This window comes from Phyllostomus discolor, chromosome 1 (assembly GCF_004126475.2).
Source record: "Phyllostomus discolor isolate MPI-MPIP mPhyDis1 chromosome 1, mPhyDis1.pri.v3, whole genome shotgun sequence".
NCBI lineage: Eukaryota > Metazoa > Chordata > Mammalia > Chiroptera > Phyllostomidae > Phyllostomus > Phyllostomus discolor.
Window position 1 is genome coordinate 61,256,561 of NC_040903.2, and position 11,280 is coordinate 61,267,840.

The window sequence follows — 11,280 nt, forward strand, 5'->3', positions numbered from 1 at the left end:
GTTTATCAAAATTAAAGACTTCTGTGCATCCACTACCAATAGAGTATGAAGCCAACCTACAGAATGGGATAAAATATTTGCAAATCACATCTGATAAAGGATCAATATCTAGAATATATGAAGAATGCAACAACAAAAAAGAAAACAATCCAATTACAAAATGGGCAAAGGACTGGAATAGACATTTCTCCAATAATGATCTACAAATTGCCAGTAAGCACATGAAGAGATGCTCAACATTACTAATCATTAGGAAATGCAAACCAGACTCACAGTGAGATGCCACCTTACATCCAACGCGACGACTGTTACCTCAAAAACCAGAAACCAAGTGTTGGCCGTGATGTGGAGAAATTGGAACCCTTGTGCATTGCTGGTGGCAATGTAAAACAATGCAACTGCTGTGGAAAGCAGTATGGCAATTTTCCAAAAAAAATGTAGGATTATCATTTATTTGATCCAGCAATTCCGTTTCCCGGTATATGCACAAAATAATTGAAAGCAGAAACTCAGATGGGTATTTGAGCACCAGGGTTCATAGCCGTGTGTGTTATTTACAATAGTCAAAAGGTGCAAACAACTCAAAGGTTCATTGATGGGTGAATGAATAAACAAAATGTGGTATATACAAACAATAGAATATTATTTAGTCTTGAAAAGGAATGAAATTCTGGCTCATGCTACAACATGGATGAAACGTGAAGACATTATGCTAAGTGAAAGAAGCCAGTCACAACAGAACAGTTATTGCATGATTCCTCTTATAGGATGTACTTGCAATAGTCAAATTCTTAGAGACAGAAGGGCTGGTGGAAGGAAGGATTGGGGAATTAGTGTTTAATAGTTATAGAGTTTCAATATTAGATGAAGAGAAATTTTGGGAGCGGGATATTGGTGATGGTTGCATAACAATGTGACTATACTTCCTATGCTACTGAAAGATACACTTAACATTGGTTAAAATGGTATATTTTATGTTATGAGCATTTTCCCACAATAAAAAAATATTTACCAAAAAAAGAGAGAGAATCACGATGGAAGAAACAGACTCTCTTCTACTTGCTGTTGTTGCACCTGAGTGAACTGCATGGACTCCTGCTGCTGGTATCTGGCAACCAGAAGCAGGGCCACTCGCAAACACGCTGACTTACTGAGGATGGTGAGGGAGGAAAATGAAAAAAGCCCACATCACTGGAGATGTCAGGGAGTTTCTAACCCAAGCCTGGGATCACCCCACTTCCATTCTTCCTGTTATCTAAATTTTCTTTACTTTTAAGAAAAACAGCTTCACATGGGTCTACTTGACATTTAGATGGTTCATTTACATTCAACAAACTCTAATATTATCATACATAAGTTGGACTTTTTTTCTTTCTCTGTACAGCTTTGTGAATTGAAACATATAGATTCATGCTACCACCACTACATCAGAACACAGAGTGGTTCCATCCCCCTCCAAAACTCCATGTTACATACCTTCACGGTCACATCCTGCTCCCAAACTCCTGGGAACTACTCATCTGTTCTTCATTACTATGGTTTAGTCTTTTTGAGAATGTCAAGGAAATAAAATCATACAGTAGGTAACCTTCTGAGACTGGCTTCTTTCACTTAACATAATACCTTTGAGATTCATCCAGATTGTTGTATATATTAGTGGTTTGTTTCTTTTTTATTACTGAATAGTATTCCATTGTATGGATATACCACAATTTTTAAATCCATTTACTGGTTGAAGGACATTTTTTCTAAGCTTTTAGCAAATATGACTGAAATCTCTATAAACATTTGAATGTTTATAGGTTTTTGGATGACCATAAAAATTCTAATATAAATACCCAACAGTGGCACTGCTGGATCATTTGATAAATGTATTAGAAGAATCTGCCAAAGCATTTTACGGAGGGGCTATATCATTTTTCATTCCCACCAGTGGAGTGTCAATTGTTTCACATCCTGTCAGCACTTAATATAATACTAACATGCAGTGTGGAAAATTCAGTTTACAATTGTAAGTATGCAACACACAGAGTTTATTCTTGTATTATTTATTAATTGTATTATTTTTTGTATGAACAACAGTAAACCTACTTTTGTTCTACCCTGTGTTTTAAGTTCCTGGTATGGTGCAAGGTGTCAGAGATAGGAAGGTAAACAAGGCATAATTCCTGCTCCCAAGGAGTTTGTGGTCGAATTTAGTAAAAGCCAATAGCAATAACTACATCAAGGTCATATAGCACAATTCTCCTAAACATTACTAAGTTACTTTGATAAAGCAAATGTAGCATGTGTAGAGATTCAGAACAAAGAAGAGTAAAATACTTTCTGGGGAAACAGGAAGAATTTTGTGGTTAATCATTTGCTATGCCGTGAATATCTTTACTCTGTAATTAATACTTCATATATTGTTATTTTAATTTGTGATGATATGTCAATCATGATTTTATATTGGCACGTTTAATTTCTGAAAAGGTTTTATTTTTGCCACTTTGAAATATAGCTCTTTTTTCCCTAGTCAAGGTGGGTCTGTTATTAGAATTCTGACACTTTTCAAGATTAGGAAGCATGATTAAATACCAGAATAAACCACCACTTCCTTACTAGGTCAAAGTGCTCTTGGTCAATAGTTAATTTGGTAGATATTATTAAGCTTGCAATATCTATGCAGTAGGATATTCAAAACAGAATAAAAGGTACAATAGTTTAGTATGTGTCTAGTCTAAATTGATAAGTTTCTGATGTTTCTTAGAAGCAAATGCACTGTCTTCCCTCATGTTTAAGATTTCTGCTCTATTGAATTTACTATTCTCTTTCTTCTGGAATGTGTTCTTTCAGAGTGTAGACCTTTATAAGTGCTGACTTTTTTTTTCCTAGATAGAGTGTGGAAATTCTTTCTTGGAAAGAGACAGGTACAGTGCCTCCTTTTACCCCTGGGGTTAAACTCAGTGACTTCTCTTCTTCCCTACATGAGGTGACACTGAGGTGACATTTCTCTTAGTTTCTTTGCTTATTGTTCCTGATGGCTTTGCAATAGCCATCAATGGCTAATTGTAAATTGACAGTCACCAGCCAGAGACCAAGTTCTTTGATGTCTTCCTTTCTGGCTTATTATTTGCCGCTAGGTTTTATACTTAAGGTTTTTTTCCTTAAGAAATTAGTAACTTTTTATAGTACTAATGGGGCTATTCAGATTCAGATATTATATTGGAAACACTTTTTTTTTTAATCCTCTGAACCTCTTCTTAACTAAACTCTAAACTCAAAACAGGGTGGAAAAATCTCCTTTTCTCCTTCAGACTGCCTGCATGGCTCAGGCAGGGGCCTTTGGGGAATAATGCAGGGTCAGGGGCTAGGCTGGCCAGTGTCTCCTGTCCCTTCTTCCCATCAGCATGAGACGGCTGTGACTGAGAGGCAGCATGACTAGTCCTCAGGAATTCCTATTCCACTAGATAGTGGTTCTCAGAGAGTAGTTGAGGACCAGCAGCATCAGTGTCACCTGACCGGTGAGCTGTTCTCTGATCTTTTCTCTGATATTAAAGTTTCAGAACCATTGGTTAAAAGTACCTGGGTTCTCCAGGTAGGCCTGGCATCCTGTAAAACATCCCTGGGGTGCTGGCATTATCTCCATGGGAAACACAGTGTTTAAGAACATAGGCACTAAACACAAGTATTAAATTTTAATTCTAGATTTACCTCTTAACAGCTGTGTGAATTTAGGAAAGGTATTTATTATAAGTCTCAATTTCTTTCTCTCTAAAATAGGTGGAGTGTATATAAAATTTCAGAGTACAAATCAGTCATGCCAAAAATAACTTTCTTTTTTTTGATAACTGATCTTTATTGCTATCTTGAGACTACGTTCTACTAGGTGGAAACCCCCCATAATTTTAGTTAATAAAGACTAATAATTAATTCTTCAAGAAGGGAAATTCAATCACAGTATGCTACCTGGCCATGCAGTGAAACAATATTTTCACAATCAAAATAGTGTAATTATAGCTTATGATTCAACTAAAATTTATGATGTAATTATTTTGGGAGGTTGGAGGATGGGAAGGTAAAGGTGGTGGTTTGGAGAGCCATAATGGGAAATTATAAGAAAATATTTAATATTGAGAAATCATTATAAGTACATCATTTGCAAGTAAGAAAATGAACAAGAATAAGCTTAAGAGATTGAAAATTGTGACTCCCAAGATTTAGGCTAGGAAGAATGGAAGGAGTAGGATAGAAGATTACTAATTTTCATTGTAATTCTTTTATTTTTAATTTTTATTCCTTTTTTATTTTATTTTCTCTCTCTCTTTTTATTGTTGTTCAAGTACAGTTTGTCTTCATTTTCCCCTCACCAATCCCCCCCACTCCCCCACCCCCACCTCCCACCCTTAGTCCTACCCCCTTTGACTTTGCCCGTGTGTCCTTTATACATGTTCCTTGACGACCCTTCCCGTTTTACCCCCCATCATCTCCTCCCACCTCCCCTCTGGTTACTGTCAGTTTGTTCTTAATTTCAATGTCTTTGGTTATATTTTGCTCATTTGTTTGTTTGTTGATTAAGTTCCACTTATAGGTGAGATCATATGGTATTTGTCTTTCACCATGGGGCTTATTTCACTTGGCGTAATGCTCTCCAGTTCCATCCATCCTGTTGACAAGGGTAGGAGTTCCTTCTTCCTTTCCGCTGCATAGTATTCCATTGTGTTAATGTACTACAGTTTTTTGATCCACTCATTTACTGATGGGCACTTAGGTTGCTTCCAACACTTGGCTATTGTAAATTGTGCTGCTAGAACATTGGGGTGCATAGGTTCTTCTGAATTGGTGTTTCGGGATTCTTAGGGTATAATCCCAGCAGTGGAATTGCTGGGTCAAAAGGCAGTTCCATTCTTAGTTTTCTGAGGAAATTCCATTCTGTTTTCCACAGGGGCTGCACCAGTTTGCATTCCCACCAACAATGTGCTAGGGTTCCCTTTTCTCCACAACCTTGCCAGCACTTGTTGTTTGTTGCTTTGTTTATGATGGCATTCTGACTTTTGTGAAGTGGTATCTCATTGTGGTTTTAATTTGCATTTCTCTAATGGCTAGTAATGCTGAGCATCCTTTCAGATGTCTCTAGGCCCTCTGTATGTCCTCCTTGGAAAAGTGTCTGTTCAGGCCCTTTGCCCATTTATTAATTGGGTTGTTTGTTTTCCTAGAGTAGAGTCGTGTGAGTTTTTTACATATTTTGGAGATCAACCCTTTGTCTGAGGTATCATTTGCAAATATATTTTTCCATATGGTAGGTTCCCTTTTCATTTGCTGATGTTTTCTTTAGCCATGCAGAAGCTTTTTATTCTGATGAAGTCCTATTTGTTTATTCTTTCCTTTATGTCCCTTGCTCTAGGAGACATATCTGTGAAAATATTGCTCATGGAATATCTGAGATTTTCCTGTGTTCTACTGTAGGATTTTTACAGTGTAACAACTTATACTTAAGTTTTTTATCCATCTTGAGCTTATTTTTGTATATGGTGTAAATTGGTGGTCGAGTTTCAGTTTTTTGCATGTAGCTGCCCAGATCTCCCAACATCTCCCAATTTATTGAAGAGGCTATTTTTACTTCATTTTATGCTTCTGCCCCCTTTGCCAAAAATTAATTGACCATAGAGACTTGGGCTTATTTCTGGACTCTCTATTCTGTTCCATTGATCTATGTATCTGTTCTTATGCCAGTACCAGACTGTTTTGATTACTGTGGCCTTGTAATATAGTTTGATGTCAGATAGTGATCTCTTCTACTCTGTTTTTCTTTCTCAAAATTGCTGTGGCTATTCGGGGTCATTTACATTCCATATAAATTTTTGAAATGTTTGTTGTATATCTGTGAAATATGTCATTGGTACTTTAATAGGGATTGCATTGAATCTATAAATTGCTTTGGGTAGTATGGACATTTTGATGATGTTAATTCTTCCAATCCATGAACTGGTATATGCTTCCATTTTTTTGTTTCTTCCTTAATTTCTTTCTTCAGTGTTGTGTAGTCTTCTGAGTATAGGTCTTTTTACCTCCTTGGTTAGGTTTATTTCTAGGTACTTTATTTTTCTTGCTGCTATATCAAATGGGATTGTTTTCCTGATTTCTGTTTCTGATATTTCAGTCAGTGTACAAAAATACCTTTGATTTCTGAATATTGCCTTTGTATCCTGCTGTTCTGCCAAATTCACTTATTAGGTTGACCCTGACCCTGACCCTAACCCTAACCCTAACCCTATGTACACTCTCATGTCATTTGCAAATAATGACACTTTTGTTTCCAACTTTCCAATTTGGATGCCTTTTATTTCTTTTTCTTGTCAGATCACTGTGGCTAGGACTTTTAATACTATGCCAAATAGAAGTGGTGAAAGCAGACATCATTGTCTTGTTCCTGATCTTAGGGGGAAAGCTTTTAGTTTTTGTCCATTGAGTATGATGTTGGCTGTAGGTCTCTCATTTATGGCCTGTAGTATGTTGAGGTATACTCCCTTTACTCCCACTTTGCTGAATGTTTTTTCTTTTTATCATAAATGGATGCTGTACCTTATCAAATGCTTTTTCTACATCTATTGATATGATCATGTGATTTTTGTCTTTCCTTTTGTTTATGTGATGTATTATGTTTATTGATTTGAGAATATTGTACCATCCTTGTATCCTTTTAGGATGAATCCCACTTAATCATGATGTATGATCTTTTTAGTGTATTGTTGGATGTGGTCTGCCAATATTTTGTTGAAGATTTTAGTGTCTATGTTCTTCAGCAATATTGGCCTATAGTTTTCTTTCTTTTTTGTGTCTTTATGTGTTTTTGGGATTAGGATGATGCTGGGTCCACAAAAAGAGTGTGGAAGTCTTCCCTCTTCTTTGATTTTTTGGAATAGTCTGTGAAGGATAGGGGTTAGTTCTTCCTTAAATGTTCTGTAAAATTCTCCTGTGAAACCATCCAGTCCAGGGCTTTTGTGTGCTGGGAGTCTTTTGATTACTGCTTCGATTTTGCCAGCTGTTATTGGTCTGTTCAGGCTTTCTGCTTCTTCTTCATTCAGGTTTGGAAGAGTATGTTTTTCTAGAAATTTGTCCATTTCACCCAGGTTTTCAAATTTCTTGGCATATAGTTCTTCATAGTAATTTCTTATGATCCTTTGTATTTCTGTTGTATCAATTGTAATCTCTCCTCTTTCATTTCTCATTGTGTTGATTTGGATCCTCTCTCTTTTTTTCTTGATGAGTCTACTTAAAGGCTTGTCAATTTTATTTATCTTTTCAAAGAACCAGCACCTGGATTTATTGACCCTTAGAATTGTTCTTTTGGTCTCTATGCTGTTTAATTCTGCTCTGATCTTAATTATTTCCTTCATTTTACTGCTGCTTTGTTTGTTGTTGTTTCTCCAGTTCTTGTATGTGTAGTGTAAGGTTGTTTATTTGAAATGTTTCTATCTTTTTTAGGTAGGCCTCTATCTCTATGAACTTCCCTCTCAGGACTGCCTTTGCTGTATCCCATAAGTTTTGGACTGTTGTGAGTTCATTTTAATTTGTTTCCAGAAACTTTTTGATGTCTTCCTCGATCTCATTCTTAACCCATTAATAGCATGCTATTCAGTCTCCATGAATTTTAGTGTTTCTGATATTTTTCCTTTAGGTTGGTTTCTAGTTTCAGTATATATATATCAGTTAAGTCTATTTGATCTAGGTATTGTTCAATGTTGCAATATCCTTGTTGATTTTTTTTTTTGGAAAGATCTACCCATTTTTGACAGTGGGGTGTTAAAATTCCTACAAGTGTGTTGCTGTCTATATCTTTCTTGAAGTCCTCCAAGATTTTCCTTATATATTTGGGTACTCCTATGTTGGGTGCATATATGTTTATAACGTTTACGTCTTCTTGTTTTCTTGATGGATTCTTTCCCTTGAGTATTATGAAATGTCCTTCTGGGTCTCTTTTTATGACCTTTGTTTTGAAGTTTATTTTGTCTGATATAAATATTGCTACCTCAGCTTTTTTTTTTCCTGTCCATTTTCTTGGATTTTTTTTTCAACCCTTCACTCTAAGTTTATGTAGGTCTTTTGTTCTGAGATGGGTGTCTTGTAGGTAGCATATGTGTGGGTCATGTTTTCTTATCCATTCAGCTACTCTATATCTCTTAATTGGAGCATTTAATCCATTAACATTTAAGGTTATTATTGATAGGTACTTATTCATTTTCCCCCTTTGTACCTGTGCTCCTCTCTCTCTCATTCTTTTTCTTCCTTTTCTTAAAGCAGTCCCTTTAGCACCTCTGGCAGGGCTGGTTTGGTGGAGGTGTATTCTTTGAGCCTTCTTTTGTCTGGGAAACTCTTTATTTGGCCTTCCATTTTACTTGAGAGCCTTGTGGAAATACAGTAGTTTCAGTTGCCAGCCCTTGGTTTTCACTACTTGGAATATTCCTTGTCATTCTCTTCTGGCTTGGAGCATTTCTGTTGAGAAGTCAGCTGCTAGCCTTATCAGGGCTCCCTTGTATGTTACTTCCTGTCTCTCTCTTGCCACCTTTAAGATTCTCTCTTTGTCTTTGAGTTTTGCCATTTTAATTATGATGTCTTGGCATGGGCCTCTTTGGGTTCCTCTTGATTGGGACTCTCTGCTTCCTGTATTTGTGTGACTTTTTCTCTCATCAAATTAGGGAATTTTTCCATCATTACTTTTTCAAACAGGTTTTCTATCCCTTGCTCCTTTTCTTCTGGTATCCCTATTATATGGATATTATTATGTTTCATATTGTTCTGCAGTTCCCTTAACACCTCTCAATTTTTTTGTCTTTTTTCCTTTCTGGGAGTTTTTTCTACTATGCCACCCAGCTTGCTGATTTCATCCTCTGCTTCATCTAGCCTGCCTTTGATTTCTTCTACCGTGTTCTTCAAATCAGAAGTTGTATTCTTCATTTCTTCTTGGCTCTTGTTAATAGTTTCTATTTCCTTTTTCATGTTGATATAGTTTGCAGTGAGTTCATTGTAGTTTCCCTGGAGCTTTTGGTAATTATCAGTGAGCTCCTTGAGCTTCTTTATAACCATTGCTTTGAACTCAATATCTGATTGTTGACTCGCCCCTATTTCATTTAGCATCCTTTCTGAGGCTTCCTCCTTTCCTTTTGTTTGGGGTTTGTTTCTTTGTCTTCCCATTGTTTGTGAGACTCTTCTTGTTAGCCTCTGCTTCTTAAATTGATCTGTTCTGACTCCCTGAGTGTGTAGTGTGAACTTCTTTTGTAGGAGACCTGTGAGATTCAGTGGTTCAGTCTCCTTGATCTCCTGAAGTTGCTGTTCTTGGGATGCTGTTTATGTTGGCTCACTGGATGTAATTGGGTTTTGATTATTGTTGGGTCATCCTTTGGTGGGTCCTCCCCTCTAGCTGGTTGGCTGAGGGACACTCTGGCTACCACATCTTGTATGCTGTTGTGCAGGTGCTGCCAGAACAAAATCACAAAGCCCGGGGGACAAACCCACATCTGCAAAAATATCTCTACCCCACAATCCCACTATCCACAGCAAATGAAGCAGTATTAATAAGAGTATAAAGAGACTATGACTATTATAAGAAAGGAGAGAAGTAAACTATAGTATAAAATCTAGTGACTTAATATGCACAAGCTTACTGGACAAGAAATGAATGTTAAAAGGCCATTGAAGGAAAGAAAATATTGCTAATCATGGAGAAGACCACACTGGATTTCATCTTGGTAGCCTTTGGTATTTATCACTGTTTTTCCTTTCTGGATCTGCCTCTGGTGATGTCAGATGTTGACCCCATTTGAGCTAGGCAGCCTCCTCCAAGACTGCCAGGGATCTACTGGCTATCTCCTTCAGTTGTTAATCTAGTCACTCTGCATTCAGCAGTCAGGCTTAAGCCCCACAGGCTAGGGAAGAATTCCTCCTGGGATTGGGGCTATCGTTTCTCCTCAGGCTGCTGCTGCTTGGAGGGGAGTTGACTGCCTGAGCATGATGGCTGCTGCCATATGGGTGATGACTCAGCACCAGGATCCTGGTGGCTACTCTCTTGGTTCTTCTCTGTCCCTAGTCTCTCCTCAAGTGTCTCTAGTCCACTTTTCCTCCACTCCCCTTTGCCAGGGATCTACTGTCTGTGACTGTCTCCTTCAGTTGGTAATCTAGTCACCCTGCACTTGGCAGTTGGGCTTAAGCACCACAGAGCCAGGACAGAGTCTCTCCTGGGGTTGGGGCTGTTGTTTCCCCTCAGGCTGCTGCTGCTAGGAGGGGAGTGTTCTGCCTGAGCAGGATAGCTACTGCTGTGTGTGGGATGACTCGGCACTGGGATTCCTGTGGCTACTCTCTCAGTTCTCTCCCCAAAGCTTCTGTCCCCAGTCTCTCCTCAGGCATCTGCTCCTGCCTTTATGAGAGCCCTGGGTAAGTGACTGCAAATGAAAATTTATGTATTGGCCCTTCAAATGGCTCTTTGTATCTCCAGCCATCCATTTCTGGCAGAGAGCAACCCTGCTGCTTTTCGTTGCTGGTTGTTATCTGTGTACTTTTTGGGCTCTGGTGTTCTAGTCTGGGGATCCCCGCTTAGTATTTAGATCCCATTCCCCTCAGGGGGATCCAACTGGCCAGTTAATTAACCCTTTGGCGCTGCCTCCTGGGGCACCCAGCCAGCCTTCTGGTGTCTCCACTGCACTCCTTATTGGTCAGTGCTGAAGATGATTCTTCTGTCTGAGGTTATAAGGCTTCTCTTTCACTATTGTTCAGTTGTTTGTTCTGAGTGATTTCTCCACAACTTAGTTGTAATTCCAGATTGGTCCTGGGAGGAGGTTAGTGTGGCTTCCATTTACTCCTCCACCATCCTGCCTCCCTTATTTTTAATTTTAAAAATCCTTTTACCTTTTTTACCCATTCCCCCAACTGCTCTCCCATCTGGCAATAGTAAAAATGTTCTCTGTATCTATGAGTCTGTTTCTGTTGTGCTTGTTCATTTATTTTGATGCTTAGATTCAATTGTTGATAGATATGTATATATTGCCATTTTATTGTTCATATTTTTTATCTTTTATTTCTTCTTCTTAAAGAAGACCCTTTAACATTTCATGTAATTCTGGTTTGGTAGTAATGAACTCCTTTAGCTTTTTCTTGTCTGGGAAGCTCTTTATATGCCCTTTGATTCTAAATGATAGTTTTGCCGAATAAAGTGATCTTTGTTGTAGATTCTTGCTTTTCATCACTTTGAATATTTCTTGGTATTCCCTTCTCGCCTGCAAAGGTTCTGTTGAGAAATCAGCTGAAAGT